Source organism: Glycine soja, chromosome 14 (assembly GCF_004193775.1).
Source record: "Glycine soja cultivar W05 chromosome 14, ASM419377v2, whole genome shotgun sequence".
Classification (NCBI taxonomy): domain Eukaryota; kingdom Viridiplantae; phylum Streptophyta; class Magnoliopsida; order Fabales; family Fabaceae; genus Glycine; species Glycine soja.
The window spans coordinates 3,261,613-3,282,044 of NC_041015.1; the positions used below are offsets into that span (position 1 = coordinate 3,261,613).

Here is a 20,432-nt window from a genome sequence, read left to right on the forward strand (position 1 = left end):
AGAACAATTGAAAGTCTAAGTGCGTAAATGTATTGAAAGTCCGCAGTGTATAGTGTGTCCCGTTTGTTCCTTGGCGTATGGACGGGGGTAGGAACACAACATGCTCGCTTTCTTATTTCCATTTCTAGGCTCATTTTTATTCAACGGACACCAAAAAATAAATAGTAATCATTTTTTAATGTTTTATTTTACCAAACACTTAATTATCACTCACTATTTTATTTGTCTTTATTATTCTTCCTATTATATTATGTCATCTATCATAATTATATATATGACTGCTGAAGTCAAGTGATGACAAATACTATTTTCTTATATATAAAAAGTATAATCTAGTATCAAGTTAATTTCTCAATATTTTATGTTGCTACTTTTCTCATTTATTTTGTTATTTCCGTGGTTCGTATTTTTTAATCACAAGTAACATGTTTGATAATTCTTTAATAAAAACTTGTAAAATGATAATATTTTTTTTACTATATAATCTCTTCTTTAGTAGATGTCAAGTGTTAATTAACATTTTGATCGAGTGTTCAAAAAATATTTTTGAATAAGAAAAAATATTAGCTTAACCAAAACTAACAAAGAAGAATTTTATTATTAGCTTAAGTAAACGTTTGTTCCTTCGTGTGTGTTAGCGAGTAGAAATGTAACATGCTCCTTGATTACTATCACCAGCATTTAATATATTGTTAATTATTTAATTTAAATTTCAATAAATATATATTATTAAATATTTAAATATTTTTATATAAACATATGTTTAAAAAAATATTATTGTTTGAAATACTATTTTAATTAATATCTTCGTTAAACCGAGATAAGCTATAAAATTAAATATATGATATAACCATATACATTATTACATTTAGTTGTAATTATCTAGAATTTAATTGATGAGAATTACAATTAATATAAAATAACCAAGAATATTAAAACTAAAACCTCTAAAATGCACAAACCAAGATAAACATTTTATATCATGCATATGTTACTATATATTTATGAACCAAACTTGAAATAATCAACTGTAATTATAAAGTGTACAATTTATCATTCAGAATTATAAAACTCTACAAATAAAACATAAGTTATCCTTAAAAATATAATAAAATTAAAATATGTAATATATTTTATATAATAAATTGTCTATTTATAAGATGATAAATTCATAAAAAAAATAGAAAAAACATTCTTAACACAATTTCTCACAAAATAAACTGATAAAATTTATTAAAAAATATAAATATAATATATTGTACTTAAATTATAAACAAATGGAAGATAAAATAAATTCATATTTTTTATACAACTTGCATTGTAAATTTACAAGAACATTAAATCATGAATTATTAGAAACCGCTTAAATGTCTTGTCATTGTTAAAATGAAAATGATTGGTGAGAAGTTTGCATGGAAATGGAGTATTTCCACAGTCTTTAAACAAAGTCCGCAGTTTATTCCGGTTTTCCATTAAACGTTTGTTCCTTCGTGTGTTTTGGGGAGTAAAAACTTAACCTGCTCCTTGACAACTATTATCAAGATTTAATATATTATTAATTATTTAGTTTAAATTTTGATGAATATATGATAGTAAATATTTAAATATATATATATATATATATATATATATATATATATTTAAAAATTTGATTATTTGGAGTGTTATTCTAAATAAGATTTTGGTGGTGTACAATAATTTTTTGATCATGCTAAATGCAGTAGAACTTCGATTCTGAAGTTAATTAGTATGAGTTTGAGGCTGAATGTAATAACTCGATCATGTATCTTTAAGAATCTATTGAATTCTCTTTTTTTTCTTCAATTTTTATTATGTTAACTAAATCCTTTTGTTGAGGATGAGGTTGAGTAGATTTTCACAGATCATGTTAACTTTAATTAAAAAGAGGATCTTAAAGAGTCCTCACGAAATTGACATTCTTATTGATTAAAAAGAAAATGAACGAAAAAAAAAAAACGATGTGAAATTTACCGATAATACATCATAACAAAAATAATTGTTTTAACATATTTTTATTTAGATTTGTTTTTAGTATAATTGTTGAAGTATTTTATTGATGATAATAATGTAATATAATATTCTTCTATAAATAAGTTATTAAAAAAAAGTCTTTTATTTTTAATTAAATCTAATGACATAAATAAACTAATTATATTTAATAATATAATTATATTAGAAAATTTAAATTTTAAATAAAAATATTAACCTAAAAAATATGTTTAGTAAATTAAATAATAAAAAAATAATAATTATATTTAATAATATCATTTTCTTAAAAAAATAAAAAACAAAATTATAAAATTTAATTTAATAAATAAATAATTTTAAAATCAATTTAGAAAATTATATAATATAATATTTATATTTTATAATATTTAAATTAAAAAAAATAAAAATGAGAGAGAAAGTCTCAAAATAGTGTAGATTAAGAATTAAATTGTAAAATAGTGTAGATTGAAAAAAAAAATCAGGAGAAAGAAGATGTATTTAGAAGAAAAAAAACTCATTATTACATTTAATTGTAATTGTCTAGAATTTAATAGATGAGAATTATAATTAATATAAGATTACCCCAAAACAAGATACAACATTTTATATTATATCATACATTACTAAATATTTATGAATCAAATAATTGAGTTCAGTTGTAAATTGTCCAATTTATCATTCAAAATTATAAATAAAACATAAGTCATCCTTAAAAAACAAAAATTAAATATAATAAAATTAAAATATATAATATATTTTATATGATAAACTATCTATTCATAAGATGATAAATTCATAAAAAAGATTTAAAAAAAAACATTCTTAACACAATTTCTCACAAAATACACCAATAAAATTTATAAAAATATAATATAATGTATTTAAATTATAAAGAAATCCAAAAGACAAAATAAATTCATGTTTGATACAACTTGCATTGTAAATTTACAACAACATTAAATCATGAATTATTAGAAATCGCGTAAATGTCTTGTCAAATGGAGTATTTCCACAGTCTTTAAACAAAGTCCGCCGTGTATCCTGCTTTTCCTTTAAACGTTTGTTACATCGTGTGAGTTGGGGAGTAGAAACTTAACCTGCTCCTTCACCACTATCATCAACATTTAATATATTATTAATTATTTACTTTAAATTGTGATAAATATATGATAGTAAATATTTATATATATATATATATATATATATATATATATATATTTAAAAATGTTATTATTTGGAGTGTTATTCTAAATAAGATTTTGGTGGTGTACAATAATTTGTTGATCATACTAAATGCAGTTCTTTGATGGTGGTCCTTTGATATTAAAAAAATTAGGATGTTAGCTGTACTTAAAGAACTTCGATTCTCAAGTTAATTAGTATGAGTTTGAGTCTGAATGTAATAACTCATGTGTCTTTAAGAATCTATAGAATTCTTTTTTTCCTCTTCAATTTTTATTATGTTAACTAAATCTGTTGAGGTTGAGTAGATTTTCACAGATCATGTTAACCTTTAATTATAATAATTAAGAAAATTTTCTTTTGAAGAGTTTGACATATCATTAATTTTGTGTACTCATGTATGATACTAAAGAGAATAAAATGGTTTTAAAAAACATATAGTATGTATAAATAAAAATAATAAATGTTCTCATTATTAATAACAAACAATCAATTTTATTAAATAAAAAATTAAAGAGATAAATAAATTACTTGAATCTAGACACGTCATTTTATTACAATGATTTTTAATTTAATTGAGATCGAGGAACAAATATTACAATGATTTTTAATTATATTTCATAAAAAAACATATTTTCTATATAGTTTGTGATTTAAAATCAAAAGTTAGATAAAATTATAATTAAAAATAATTAGTTTTAAATATTATGTTGGTGTTATTGGCACGGATCACGATGTCAACGAGTGATAGCATGATAATTATCGTGTATAAATATATTTTGGGATTAAATCATATAGAAATTATTGATTTTCCTCTCTTATTTCTTCCTTTTTATGTGAATAATTGAAAATTTAACATCATTTAAGATTTTGTTCAGAAAGTGTTCAAGTGAATTTATAGTGTTTGGTGAAAAAATTGATGTAGAAAAAACAAATTAAGCTTGAAAAAGCACATTGAAGATCTGAAAATGTTTCCTTAGCACGCCTTAAGAGTTTAGTGTGACGCAATCACTCAGCGGACACGCTTAATGCCAATAAATATGAAGAAGTTTGATACATGAAAGTGTGCTTAGCGTAAATCACGAGCACCAGTTACTGTCATACTCGCTAAGTGGAACAATCACACTTAGCGCGAGAGTGGTATGAAATCCAAGAACTACACCTATAAAAAAAAAGGAAGGTAAGAAGGAGAAAAAACATAATCAAAATAATACAATTCCTTATATAAAATTAAAAATACTGAAACCAATCATTATGAGTCATTATTTCTCTTCATTACTTTTCTTACTTACCCCTTTATAATTTAGTATCTTCTTACAATTATAAAATCTTTCACGAGGAACTAAAATCCATTTTTATTCTCATTTCTTGGGTCATGAGAAACTTACTGATTGACCCCTTGAGGTGGTTGTCACTAAGATCAAACCGTAACAAGGAAGACAAAGAATAACACCAACGTGTAATTCTTTCATGTTTAGACAAAAGTAGGGTCCACAATTTTGGAAGTTTATTGATTTGGTTGGAATGGGGCCCACTAATTTATCAAATGATAAACAAAATTGCAACCCGACAGATGTAGTTGTTTAAGAGACTTCAAATGGCGTATGAATGGGGAATGTATCATGAGAAAAGCACTGAAGGAGAGACTCAAGTACTTATAATGAGGGTTGCTCGCTTTCTTTTTCCCATTTCTTGAGTCATTTTATTTTATTGTGTTGTTTATAATTGTAAAATCTCATGACAATGAGAAGTTAAAACTCATTTTTTATTCTCATTTCTTGGGTCATGAGAAATTTTTTGGTTGTCACTAAAATCAAACCCTAATAAGAAAGGCAAACAATAACAATGACGTGAAATTCTTTCATTTAACATGTTATAAGACAAAAGTAAAGGCCCACAATTTTGGAAGTTTATTGATTTTGGTTGGAATGGGGCTAACTAATTTATCAAATGATAAATCTAAAAAGGAGAGATGAGTGAGTAAACAATGAAAATGGAATCAGTCCATCAAAATTGCAGCCCCACAGATGTAATTGTTTAAGAGACTTCAAATGACCTATGGAATGGAAAATTTAAATTTTAATCATTTACGTACACATATAAGTTTAGTTTTGTGGTTAACATCGTTACTAAAGTGATTGGCAGTGTTGCCATTAAGACTACTATAAACTTTTTCTAACAATACAAAACCGCCACAAATTTTTTCCATAATAGAAAATGAAGGAAATCACAATCTACTTAAACCTATGTCATTCTCAATTTCCTCTGGCATATATTGATACGCGGATGGTTTATTTGAAATAATGCCAATGATTGCATTAGTTGAATCTGGATCAAGGTGGTAATGATACAATCATAATCCTAGAATATGAATAGCTTATCAAAATTATTAAATAAGCCTATAATGCAAAAAATGAAAAATATCAGCCTCTTTCGGTGAATCTGTTAAACTATCTATATATCAAGACATATCAGAAGTAACTGAGAATATAATAAGTTTGAACACATCGCAATTTCTCTAATTTTTTCTGTTGTGAAAGAAGTTTTTAACAATTTTATACTGTCAGAAGTATCTTGTACTGGTGTATTTGCACTCACATAAGTGATGATATTATCAGTAGAAATCAAAACTTAATTCATATGAAATATGTTAGTGCTAAAGCTTATAATTTTTTTATAAAAAAACGGTAAAGTGAGATTAGAGAGAAAAATATCAATTAAAACCTCTATTTTTTTAGAGCATTGAAGATACTTCTATTTTATAGAAGAACAGTAGATAAGAGTTTAGATTAAAAAGAAAATGGACCACAAAGCACACCGACAGGTAATACCTGTCTCTTTCTCTAGTTTGGAAATTCAAAGTTCCCATTTAATTTTTCAGTTTGTCACATCTGTAATGCAGAAACAGGACCTAATTGTTTATTTTTAAAAATTTCAACTTTTAAATAGAAATACATAACATTAATATATAAAACTTATTAAAAAAAAATTAGAATCTTGTATAATAATAGTAAAGTCACTGTAGAAGATTGATTCCTCAAAAACTAGATAAGAAAGGATACACAAACATCGAACTAAAACCTGACTTTTTTTCAGAAGTTTGTGGGTGCATCTAATTAAAAATTTTACTCTCATCAACAAACAACTATTTTTTTCTTTATCAACTCATCAAAATGAGACTAATAATTAGTGTAAAAGATGAGGTACGAGTGTGACCCGCAAAAATGAAACCATTCTAGTTTGGTGTGTGGTGTGCCATCATTCCTGAAAACAAACCAATGTTGTCTTTGCTCTACCATTTTCTTCTTTTGTAGTAATTTTTAATGGCTTTCTTAATTGTATGTCATGTTTCATATGTATGAACCCTATCTGTTCTGTTTCATTTGTAAACTGTAGCGGCGGTTTGTCGCAAAGCCGGTGAGCCACTGAGTATTGAGGAGATCATTGTGGCACCACCAATGCCTGGTGAAGCTCGCATTCGTATTACATGCTCCACTCTCTGTCAAACCGATATCAGTTTCTGGAACATGCTGGTTGCCACTTGCCACCATTTTTGGTCCCTCTAAATGATTTATTGTGATTTGGAACATTTTTCTCAGCCAATGCCTTCCCCATACCACCTTTTCATTTTCATTGAATTGCTGTAGAATTTAGATTACTTTTTCCTTTTTTTTTCTATGGAAACTTCTGAATGATTTTTTTTAAGAAGCATTTTCTGTGTTTTGAAGGACCATCCTGCCATTTATCCAAGAATTCTGGGTCATGAGGCAATAGGGTGAGTTTATGCATTTTATTTTGCTCCCTCTTTTCTCATAAGGATTCCACTACCTTATTGGTATGCTAAATGCGTATGCTTTTCCTGTATCAACATATACTTTTCTTCTTTTTTCATTTTTTTAGTAGAGTAAACGTTGGTCTTTTTAATTAATAGCCTCAAGTCCTTAGATTTTCTTCTCATATGGGGTTGTAAAGTAGGTTATCTTAGAGATGACTGATGGGGGAGCAGATTATTGCTTTGATGTGTTGGTATGGCATCATTGATGCAGGAAGCCTATGTTTCTTGTAGAAAGGTCTCTCTCTCTCTCTCTCTCTCAAAGTGTGCACAAACATGCCTTGCACTATGGTTTATAGGCAGACAGAATAATGCGATTATATTGTAACAATAACTACAACATGATTTTCTACTATCACCCTAGCACAAAGCTTGAAAAAATCTTAACTGATGCATACTTGTTGAATGCATGAATTGTTAAAACTAATGCTTTGCCTACAGGGTTGGGGAAAAACAATAGTTTTGGGAGTGGACAAGCCAGGATCCAAGTTAAACCTTAGCTGTAGTGAGGTCCACGTTTGTGGGAAGAGCCTCAGGGGATGCTTATTTGGAGGACTCAAACCCAAGTCTCATGTACCCATTCTCCTTAGACGCTACATGGACAAGGTACTATGAGCAATTTCTTTTATTTAATCTTTTTTAGTCTATGCTCTTTGTCCCCTCTATTAATATATGTAAAACTAGTAATTAGTAATGATTATGTAAAAATAATAATGACATAATATAATAGCAATACCAAGTAAGTTCGGGGATGCTTCTTTTTAGTAAATTTCATCTGCAATTATTATCAACAGCAACTGAATTTGGACGAGTTTGTCACATATGAGATGAAGTTCAAGGATATCAATAAAACTTTTGATTTTTTGATTGATGGACTGTGTCTTCGATGTGTGATTTGGATAGACAAATCAGCTCATTTTTTTATCACATAATACTACATTACATGTATTCGATCGGCACCCGAGTAGTGTAGTGGATTCCACATACGCGCGCCTAAAGGTTATAAACCTATAATATTTACATTGTGACACATTTTGTTTGGTAATTCAGGGAACACCCAGATATTTGGGTCCCTTGTAAGCAGAAGGTCTGACTAATTTTATTTCCCTTCTTCCTGAATAATAATAATGAATATTGCAAGAAAATAAAAAGCACAAAATATTAGTTTTATCTTGGTTCACTTTATGACATGAACCAGTACAGAAAGTTCAAGGCATTTTGTTTTTAACTACGTCTTCAACATTCTTCATATTGGCTTCCTGCAAATAAGAGAAAATAATTTCTTCAATGTCCTCTCAAAAGTGGAAGATATCTGGATTATTCAAGATGTGTCTCTGAACCTAAAAACTGTTCATTTTAGTCATTACACGTACACTTTTTAACTCTTTTATTATTCCTTTTATTATTCCTTACACATAATTTTTTATCTGTTTAAGTTCATACTTCCTCCGTTCTCAATTATATATAAAAAAATTGATTTACACTTATTAAAAAATTAATTAATCATATTTAATTACATCAATCTCAATTAAAAATTATTTTTTCCAATGTATTATTTATTGGAACATGGTGTTAGGAATAAAAATAGTCATTAAAACTAAAATAATTTCAATTAAATGAATGACATTTTAAATATAATAATATTAAATAAGGTCAAATTAGTTTTAAAAAATTATATTTGAGACTAAGAAAAAGATATATTTTTTTTTATATTTGAGACTAAAGGGAGTATTATTTTAGATGACAGAGATTAAAAAAATTTAAAACATATACATCCAATAACTAAAAAAAAATTCTTAGGTATAAGACTGAAACCTAAAATGTTGTGTCAATACAATGAGTAACATTTAAATATCTTTTTATCAGCTCATAAAAATATACGAAAAAAGGGAAAGGATCAACTACCAGTGACCAAAAAAGGAAATGATACCAATATTCTAGCTTGTTTAGCTTCACGGGGAGCAAAAGTGCCTGTGTACTTGGTTTGTCGTTGTTTAACTTAAGTCATATCCCTCATCATCAAGTCAGTTTTCACTTAGTATATTTCATAGATCGGCTCCCAAATCCTCTCTACACTATAGCTAACACGTTCCATTGTTAAGGTAAGCCATAACTGTTCTAGTTTTTTTTTTTTCTTTTTCTGTACGTTTTAATGGCTTTCTTAGTTGCATTGTATGTTTCATATGTATGAACACCAATTGTTCTGTTTCATCTGGAAACTATAGCGGCGGTTTGTCGTAAAGCGGGTGAGGCACTGAGTATTGAGGAGATCATGGTGGCACCACCAATGCCTCGTGAAGCTCGCATTTGTATATATTATATGCTACTCTCTGTCAAACTGATATCAGTTTCCGGAACATACAGGTGTACCAACTTTTCATTTTCATTCAATTGATGTAGAATTTTGATTAGTTTTCTTTTTTTGTCTTAATGAAAATTTTGATTTATTTTATTAAGATGATATTTCTGTGTTTTGAAGGGCCCTCCTGCCATTTTCCCAACATTTCTGGGTCATGAGGCAATAGGGTGAGTTTATGCACTTTGCTCCTTTTTTTCTCTCACAGTTTCATTTATCAAAATTAAAAAATATTGCCATGTTTGTATACTAAATCTATATGGTTTTTCTGTGGCAATATAAACTTTCCTTTTTATTTGGTAGAGTAAACTTTGGTGCTTTAACTTATATGTTTACTAAAAATACATTGTGGTCCTTACTCCTTAGTCCCTACAAATATGGTTGCTACCCCAAGTTTTGGTGCCTTTTTGTTTAGTTGCATGAGTATTGTGTTACATGTAAAGTTGTGAAGAGCCACCTCAAGGGTAGTTAATTTCTATGTCCAACTTTTAGGGAGAGGAATGAACAACTATTGAGGAAAAAGTTTAGGCAAGTTGAGTTTAAGGACTCATCATGGCCAACAACTACAGTCTATGAGAGAAATTTTAGTGTTTCAATTTTAGCAAGGATTTAATTAAGAGCAATATGGTATCTGCAAGCCTTTTGCAATTCAATGAAAATAGTTTGACCGTTGATTTATTAAGAACTAGAAGGTTGACCCATAAAGTCTCAAGGATTGCTGCTCTTTATGCATATATACCCATGTGTTTCATCGAGAAGATAATTACTATTTTTCTTTAAGAGATAAGAATAACTGTATACTAATTAAAAAAAAATGAGAATTCCTGGGTTAAGGAGAATTATATCCTAATTCCTTAAACGAATATCAGTATTGCTAGCTTCTGTTCTTAGTTAGGAGGTATATCAGTTTCACCCAAAAAAAATGAGGGGGTCTAATGTAATTGATTAAACAGGGTGTGTGTGGGTTACTAGAAACTCTTCACTACATTGTCTTCGATTCTTACGTATTAAAAGAAGAACATTGAATTTTTTTTGGTAATCAAAGAACATTGATTTAATATATAGTAAAAGGATGAATAGAATTCTGCTGCTATTTCCCATTTGTCTCATGTTGGTATGCCAATGATTTGCCACCCTAAGCCCCTCTTATAATTGTTGAGACATTTAATTTAAAACTATAGGAGTTGATGATGCATTCCAACCCATTTTTTATGTGACCCAATAGTGGAGAGCGTAGGGGAGGATGTTACTGAAGTTGCAAAAGGAGAAATGTGTAACGTGGATAAAGAATGAAGAAATTTTGGCGTGAAATTCTGTTAGTAGTGAGGGACACGTGGCTCAGGATCCGCAACACAAGGGAGGAGTTAGGCATAGCACACGGTTGAGGAGAGAGAATATTAAGCTGAAGGATTACACATTTTCGGGGACGGGAGATGATTCTGTTGCTGGTTGACGGTCGTGGATGAGCCCGAGATCATAGGTGTTCCATATTTCATTGTCTTTGCTGTTTTTTTTACATTCAATGTTGATTATAGTTCTCTTTTCATTGTAATACATTATTGTGAGAAATTGATACGTTTCATTGGTACTTTCATTGAGCTTCCATGGCTAAGAACACGCGTTTGAAGGAGTTGCAAACGGAAATTTGTACACATTCAGATGGTATTCGTCGTATCGGTCAAACAATGAATCTGCGTTATCAAGAGCAAAATGATAAGATTCTCTAGATCCAGACTTCTATGGATCAGATGCAGTTAGCAATGAATCTGTTATTGCAGAATGCTTCTCAGCCTACTAGAAGTCCTTCGAACAATGGCTCCCCGTTGGTGCCACCGATTAATACTTTCTTGCCTGTTAAGGAGATCTTACTTGGATTTTCTCATTTCAATGGAACGATGCTGGTGGTGGAGTGGATTTTCAAGGCAAATAAATTTTTCACTTATCATAATACTCCTGATGCGTCTAGAGTTAACATTTGTTGCGATGCATTTTGATAAGGATGTAGTAGCATGGTTTCAGATGTCACAGACTGTTTACGCTGAAATTTGGTAAACAATCGCTAGTCTAAGTTAATTGCTTGCGAGACCAACTAGTGAATCTCAGGAGCATGCCATTTGTGTGTTTGCATAAAATGTCAAGTTTTTGATGTTCATCGTTGCAACGAACACTCAATGGTTTTGAGGTTTGCAGAAAGTAAAAATTCTTTGAAAAGATCGAAATGCTGGAAGTAAATAGACAAGGGAAAGGTAAATTGCATAATTTAAAAGATCAGCAAGTTCATTCGATCAAATGAACCATTTAACAGACAGGAATTATAAAGTGAAATGTAAATTGCATTGCATTCGAAATGTAAAGTTTACAGAAACTTAAAATGGTTCACAATCATACATTTTCCCTGCGTACTCGTTTCTCTCTGCGCTGGGTACTTTGAGTATATAAGGATTTGTAAAAATGATTTGCGACCACGAAATCTGACTAAAAATTGCTATATATAGACATTCGAGAATAAACTGCCCTAACGGTCGAACACTATCCTAACGCCAAGTGTCCTGCTACGTACACCTTGCATGCACATAACTGCTCCTTAGAACGGTTATCCACATTGCTCGAAGTCGAACTGATTTTGTGAAGTTTTGTCAGAAATTATGCTAAGTCCAGAAATCTTGCTGCCTTGACTTCGACTCGACCATACGCCCGCTCGATTCGCCCAATGGTTCGAAGCCCTCTTTCTTGTCTTAGCCCTATACTTCGTAAATACTTCCTTGAACCTGTGAATTCCTTTCAATAGACTCTTCTTTCTTTTCGATTCGAACAGAATCTGACAAAATTCGTATTTAGAGCATATTTTTAGCTCATCAAAAATATGGGCTAACAAATTGCCCCCAAAAAATGTCTGCTTCGATTCGAGATCGAAGGAAGATGAGAAGTTGACATTTTTTCTCTTCCCTTACCAGTTTCCCTGAAACGGCGACATGATGGCACGTTTACTGGTAACCGTCGCCTCGATCTCCCACTACCCATCATTAATTCCACCTTCCTAGGCAGAGTGGGACACGTGTAACGCTGGAGAGTCGGAAGGGAAACCTGATTTGATTGATTTTTGACCATTGATTATTATTATATTGTTTTTCCCTTTTAAAAGTGAAACTCCATAAATAGCGCCAGAAACTCCAGAAAAACCCCTTCAGCTTCTCTGCTTCCAAAAACCCTTCTTCTTCTAATTCGTATCCATTATCTCCGGCGAAACCTTCTTATTTTCAGATACTTGTTATTCCTTTCATCATCAACCTCACCGTATCTCTGAACTTTGCCACTGTTCTTCGTGAATCCAAGCTCTTACTCACTGATTCCACCAATCACCAAACCCTTCGCAAGAATCACCCCTTTTCAGATTTCTTACAATGTCGCAAGGACAAGCAGTTCCGTTTGTTGGGAAGTGGCAACGCTTTACAGTCAGGAATGATGGAGAAAAGGTGGTTCCAGAACCACATGGTGACGCCGAACAGACAGAAACCTGGGAATCAGAGGTGATGATCCCTTTTGCAGTGGAAAAAACGATTTACGCTTTTGGTGGACCCCTGCCAGACCAATCATCACTTTCGAGTAAAATGAGTAAGGTATTTCCCTGCTACCCAACTTGCGAACCTAGGATTTTTGATAGTGAGCCTTACAACTTTAATTGTTTAAGCAAACCCAACAAACTCTTTCGATCCGCCCCTTCAATAGCTCATAGGGATTACCTACCTTGGCTTGATCGAGTTGAACAAGCGTATGAGGATTTCTGGAAAACATATGGCATCTTTGATTTGATACAATTCTCTCGATCTGGTCCTGAATATCGACCAGAAATGCTGATAGCAGCTATGCACTTTTTTGAGTCTTCTACCAACACCTTTCAGTTTAAATGTGGTATGATGACCCCCACTCTCTTAGATGTAGCCGCCCTCATAGGCCTTAGGCCTAGCGGGGAAACTTATGACCCCACTAATTCTAGTGATAATATCAAGCTAGTATATAAGGAGAACACCTTTTCCAAATATATAGCTGAACACAAAGGACCAGTCGAAGAGGAGGTCTCTGATGAAGAGCACGTAGCCTTCTTAACCCTGTGGCTATCTCACTATGTTTTCTGCACGAAGTCCTTGCAAGTAGCCAAAAGATTTATTCCAATGGCATTACAAATTCATGAAGGTCAAAACTTTGGATTTGGACGCCTCTTATTAGCAGTACTATACGAATCGCTTGGTGAGGCATGCGATGATCTGAAGAAATCGAAGGATGGGTCTTCCTTCTTAGTGTCTGGGCCTATGTGGCTTCTCCAGTTGTGGCTTAATGCCACTTTTGAACAAGAAATGGGATTAATAATCCCACAAGATTATGCTGAAGAAGTTGCAAATCGCTCGATCGAAGGCCAGAGAGCACTTTGACTAACACCCAAGACCTTGGATCAAAGCTCACAAAAGCTGTTCCTAAAGTATATGAGGATTTTCCTGAGCTTTGACAAGTTTCTTCCCCAACATGCTCCATTCATTGGTCGAGAGGTTGGCCCAGCCTGGTTCACTGACTATTTCCCTGCTGTCGATCCGGATAATGAAGAAGAGGTGAATGAAATATGGTCATTTTACTTGAATCCACAGATCCTGTCTTGTCGTACAGGTGTTCAATCGAACTATTTAGGCCTGGTTGGATACCAGCCTAATTTGGTTTCAAGACAATTTGGCCTCTCGCAAATTCGTCCTAAAAGCTTGTTCGAAGATCCTCAAGACGTCATAAGAGGGGCCAATCTTTCGGAAAAGACTTTCAAGAAATTTTTGAAGATTTCTCTTGATGAAAACTATAACCTGCATTCTTTTGAGTTCAACCATTCCTATTTCTGCACCATGGGGTTTATTACCTGGTGGGAAAAATATTATTCGACCCGTTCAGTTGGAGACACTACTATCATGATCTCCAGGCTTGAAAGTGGTTTTACACAACCAACGGTCGAGAATATTCGTTCAAACCTTCAAGCTCAAGGTATTAACTTACTTTTGACTTTCTAAATTGATATGCATTTTTGCCTTTTCTAATATTATTACTTTCAGGCAAAACAATCATGACGAAGAAAAGTGCTGAAACATCTCGAGCTGACATGAGACCCAAGAAACCTACTGGGGTGAAAATTCAAGAAGGGAAACAAGAAGAGAAGGTAACTCTTCTGACTTACCTTTTAATCTTAACGTCTTGCCTCATATTCCTTTATTTTTTCAGAGTCAAAAGAAAGATGATAGTACTGAGACAACCACGACTTCCAAACGCTCGAAGCATGCGGTCGTCGAATTAGACGAAGAGAAAAATGCAAGTTTTATTTCTAATGTCAATATTATAGTTTTCTTTCAAGTCTATACTCTGACAACTCTTTACCCTCGTTATACAGGAAGAAGAGGAAAGACCACTCATAAGAAAAAGAAAGTTACCTACAACTTCGACCAAGTCTGCTGAACAAACAGAGACAGGCAATTCCCAGGCTCAAACGCCTAAGAAGAAAAAGAAAGTGAAGCAGGTCGAGACTGAACCTTCTGTGGCTGTCGAGGGTGGTGAGCCAGCCAAGAAGAAAAAAAAAAAGACCAAGTCTTTAAAAGAACAAGGTGACAATCAACCTGTTGACGTCCGCCCACCTTCGACCGATATTGACGGCACCGAAGTAGAAGCTGCTCCTTCTATTGCTGAGATGGGCAACCCTGTCGAACAACCGAACTTACCACAAGAACAACCTGCCGTCGAGGTATCATTCTCTTAATGTGATTTTAATCATAGCTTATACGAAACTATTTGTTAACCTTTTTCCATTGACAATTCGAATCAGGTACAACAAAATGTTTCTGCAGAAAAACTACCCTCGTGTGCTCGAACATCTCCCGCTCCTGAGGCGGATGCAGTGAATGTTGAGGAATGGGGTGAAGGTCAAGGTATTGGATCCAGTCATCCTCATGGTTGGGCAGAGGTCGATGACCATCATGAACCGAACCAGTCAGATAATACCACTCCTCATGAATCGAGTCAGAAAAGTTCATCTGAAGAAAACTTTTTTGATGAAGACGCCATAAAAGAGGCTGAAGCTGGAGGTTCGGACATTTACCTGGTGTCTTCAACATCTAAGCTTTCCGCTAGCATAGGGATCGCAGAAGATACATTCATTCAAATGCAAGACGAAGACCCTGCTGCAGCCCTTCGACTCCTGCTGAACACAAGTCAAACCAACAACTCAAGTGACAAGATTCCTGGTGCTTCGTCCTCATCTGATGCTGAAATAAACTCTTCAGTACGCCAAGATTCTCTGCTCTTGAAGTTATCAATGGAATACGCACAGAAAGATGTGCTTAAATCCATTGAAGAGAACCCCTCTGCTGCCTTTGGGCATCTGAACTTTTTGAAGAAATTGCACAACCCCCTTACCTCTGATGAAACTTTAGGTAAAGTTATCCAAATCGAAGCCATCATCGACCAGTTTGCAAGTGCTGTGCAGAAAAAACGCGAAAATGGCGCAAGATTAGATGCCCAGAAACAAGCACATACCCTTCTTCTCGAGAAAGCCCGAGCTGCTCAACATGAAGTCGAACGTCTCACCAAAGAAGCCAAAGAAGGATCTTCTGAGATCAAAGAGTGTGATGATAACATCTCCTCCTGGGAGGCAACTATTACGGATCTGCTGTTTCAGGTCGAAGATTTAAGGCAGAAAATCGTGACAGAGCAGGCCAAACGCAAGGAACTCCAGGAGAAAGCCGCTAACTCGATCCAGAAACTGGTTGCTGAAAAAGGGAGGGAAGGCCTGAAGGCCTTTAGCGCATCTCAGGCTGTAGCAGATGAGGCAAGGGTTATGGAGAGTGCTGACCAGGTCTTAACTAAAGAGATGGCCACCCTGAAAAAGCTATATGAGGATTTGGTCATGAATTAGTAGAACTTATGATTTCTTTATTTCGAATTCTGTATTTCGATTCTACTTTTTCGATGTAATATTGACACATGCCCTTTTGTGGCAATTTACTGTTATCGCCATTTTTATGTTTCCAGTATTTCTCTTATTCTATGCTTATTTTAACTTCGAGCAATGTTGGTTTATATTTTTTCAAATATTTACCATTTATACTCAAAGTACGTTTCTGAGGGGTTAACTCCTCCACTGCATAAGCACCATTCGAATAAATCTGAATTATTTTAAACGGTCCTTCCCAATTTGGGGACCATTTGCCCAAGGCTCGATCCTTACTATCCATGGGCAGGACAACCTTCCAAACTAAATCTCCAATATTAAAAGTTTTTGACTTCACTTTCTTATTATAAGCTTTAGCAACTCTTTCTTTTTGTTTAGTCAAAACTTCTAATGCTCTTAATCTCTCCTCATCTAAATCAACCAACTCATCTAACATCATTTTCCAATAATGGTCGATTGGAATGTCCATTTGTTTTTGTACCCTGGCTGATTGCAAATGTATTTCGACCGGAAGTACAGCATCATGCCCATAAGTCAATCGAAATGGGGTAGTATTAGTTGATTCCTTAGGAGAATTTCTACATGCCCATAGAACTTGATCTAACGTTTTATTCCAATTTCTTGGCTTTTGGGCAATGTGTTTTTTAATCAAGTTAATTACAATCTTATTGGCTGCTTCGACTTGACCATTTGCTTGCGCATAATATGGTGTTGAGGTTAATAATCGAAAGCCAATTTTTTGGGCAAATTCTTGCATTTTCCGTCCAGTAAAAACTGAACCTTGATCAGTGGTAATTGTTTCAGGAATACCATACCTATAAATAATATGATTTTGAATGAAACTAATTACTGCTTCCTGATCAACACTTGGCAAAGGGACTGCTTCGATCCATTTTGTAAAGTAATCGATACCAACTATAATATAACGCTGGTTCTTAGAAGAAGCAGGCTTGATTTCACCAATTAAGTCCAAAGCCCATCCTCTGAAAGGCCAAGGTTTGATTATGGAGTGTAACTCACTAGCAGGTACATGCTGTATCCCTGCATGCTTTTGGCATTCCTGACAGCCTTTAGCAAATTCTATGCAGTCTTTTAACATCGAAGGCCAATACAAACCTTGTCGAAATAAAAGCCATTTCATTTTATGGCCTGCTTGATGCGATCCACAGGCCCCACTGTGAACATGGGAAACTGCCAAGTATGCTTCTGATTCACTTAGACATTTTAGCAACACTCCTTCTGCAGTCTTTTTAAACAAATCATTTCCCATAACCACGTAATTTAAAGCCTTATATTTGACCTTTCGAGCCACATTGCCTATTGGATTTTCCAGATATTCAATAATGGACTTTCTCCAATCATTATCTAACATATTGTCAATGGCCAAAATTTGAATTTTTTCCTGGAGATCATCCATGCTTTCATCTTCATTATTTTGTGGTATACTTGCCCCCACAAGTTTTGGCATTGGCAATTTAGTGCTTAATGGCTCTGGTAACACCAGTTTATCTTTTATTTCGATCAACTGAGTTAACTTTTCCTTCGACATTTTGTACCCTGAAGCTATTTGGGCTAAATCATTTGCTTCTTGGTTTTCTTGTCGAGGTATATGCTCAATGTTAATGTAATCGAAATGATTCAGAAGAGAACTTGCTATAACAAAATATTTTGCTAAGTGTTCATTAACACATTTGTATTCTTGTGTTAATTGCCTCAACACTAATTCTGAATCACCTCTTATGTTAACATTTCTTGCCCCCAAGCTAATTAAAATTTCAAGGCCTGCAATTAGAGCCTCATACTCAGCCTCATTATTAGAACAAAGCCCTTTGATTCTATATTTAAATTTAGTTGGAACTTTATTGGGGGATATTATTAAAACTCCAATGCCAGTTCCATGTTTGTGTTTCGAACCATCGAAATATAAAATCCAAGGGTCTGTATCGACATAGTCTTGCGGCATTTCGATCACTGAGTGATCTACAATGAAATCTGCCACAATTTGTCCCTTAACAGATTTCAAAGGCTTGTACGTTAAAGAATATTCTGTTAATGCTAGAGCCCATTTTCCAATTCTACTATGTAAAATAGGTTTTGACAACATGTGCTTAATAATATCATAATGGGAATATACATAAACATCAACAGGCTTTATATATTGCTTAAGTTTTGCACAAGAGAAATACAAACAAAGACAAAGTTTTTCTATGGCAGTATATCTAGTTTCTGCATCATTTAGTACACGACTAAGATAATAAATTGCATGTTCTATGCCATCATCATCTTCCTGAGCCAACATACTACCAATGGTCTTGTCAGACGCAGCAATATACAACTTCATAGTCTTATTTCGACTAGGAGGCATTAACACAGGAGGCTTGATAAGATATTCTTTAATTTCATCGAAAGCCTTTTGATGCTCTTCACCCCATTTGAATGGTTCATCTTTCTTGAGTCGAAGTAATGGCGAAAAAATTTGAGCTTTGCCACTTAGATTCGAAATGAATTGCCTCAAGAAGTTGATTTTTCCTAGCAAAGACTGAAGCTGTTTTTTGGTCGAAGGAGGCTTCGTCTCAAGAATAGCCTTTGTCTTGTTTTGATTTATCTCAATGCCTTTTTTATGCACCACAAAACCAAGGAAATCCCCTGCACGCACACAAAAAACACACTTTAATGGATTCATTTTTAATCCATGTTTCCTCATTCGTTCGAAAGATTGCCTAAGGTAATCCAAATGGCTATCTTCTGAAGAGGATTTGATGATTATATCATCAATATAAACTTGCATAAATGTGTCAATAAAATCATGAAACATGGAATTCATGGCCCTTTGATGAGTGGCCCCAGCATTTTTCAACCCAAAGGGCATAACCACCCATTCATAAGTGCCTAAAGCACCAGGACATCGAAATGCTGTTTTTGACACATCACTTTCAGCAATAAATATTTGGTTATAACCAGAATAACCATCTAACATGCTTAAAAATTCGAAGCCAGCTGCTGAATCTACCAACATTTCTGCTACTGTCATAGCATATTCATCTTTAGGTGTAGCATTATTTAAATCCCTAAAATCTATGCATATTCTAAGAGTTCCATTCTTTTTAATGACAGGGACTATATTTGCTAACCATTCGACATACCTGGCAGACCTGATGAATTTACACCTCAGCAGCCTTTCGATCTCTTCCTTAATCTTGGACATGATTTCTGGTGCGAATCTTCTTGGTAGTTGTTTTACTGGTCTTTTTCCCTCCTTAATAGGTAATTTCATTTCGACCATTTCTCTGCTTAACCCAGGCATTTCGTGGTAATCCCAAGCAAAATAGTCTTTAAATTCTTTAAGAAGAGGCACCAGCTTTTCTTTTAGTCTTGAGGTGATATTGGCACTGATATAGGTTGGCCTTTTTATCGAGCCATCTCCAATGTCGATCTCCTCCAAAGGATCTTGAGCCTGCATCTTTGGCACCTCACTTATGGGATTTTTCTCAAAACCCAGTGGCTCATCATCATAAATGCAGTCCAGTCTTCGATCCTTTATTTCTTTGTTTTCATGATCTTCGATCTTGGCTTCAACTGCCATATTTTGTTGGGATTCAGCCTCAAAGGCCGTATTTAGTCTATTTTCGGCCATATAAGCCGTAATTCTGGCCCATGCAGTGGCCTCAGTCATATTAATCTTCATATATATTCCACCCAGTTGGTGGAATGATTCTATCTTCAGAGGGAACAACATCAATTTCCTCCCTCTCCCATATAAACCCATGGGTAGGATGGAGTTTGACAGAGTGGATAACATTGTCACTTGGCTCGAAAATAGTCTCCTTGTCACCACAAGGTGCTATGTTAGCCAAATTTTTGTCAAAGGTTTGCAGAGTAACATTATCAACCTCTGACTTATAGAAGCTTTGATCCGCCTCTATATTTTCAACAATCCCATCCTCCCTCCAAATAATGAGTTTCTGGTGAAGAGTAGATGGCACAGCCCCAACTCCATGGATCCATTCCCTTCCTAATAGCAAGTTAAAATTAGCTTTGGACTGTACCACCAGGAATAGAGTTGGTCGAACTATACTGCCTAC

At 33.5% G+C, this 20,432-nt stretch overlaps 1 long non-coding RNA gene across 1 annotated transcript; it reads left to right on the forward strand.

Moving 5' to 3' along the window:
- The first annotated feature begins 6,319 nt into the window (after positions 1 to 6,319).
- On the forward strand, positions 6,320 to 11,402 carry LOC114385115. Its single transcript, XR_003660844.1, has 5 exons — positions 6,320 to 6,967; positions 7,466 to 7,630; positions 9,250 to 9,388; positions 9,504 to 9,550; positions 10,606 to 11,402. It is a non-coding gene; the product is annotated as an uncharacterized LOC114385115 (long non-coding RNA).
- The last annotated feature ends 9,030 nt before the right edge of the window (positions 11,403 to 20,432 follow it).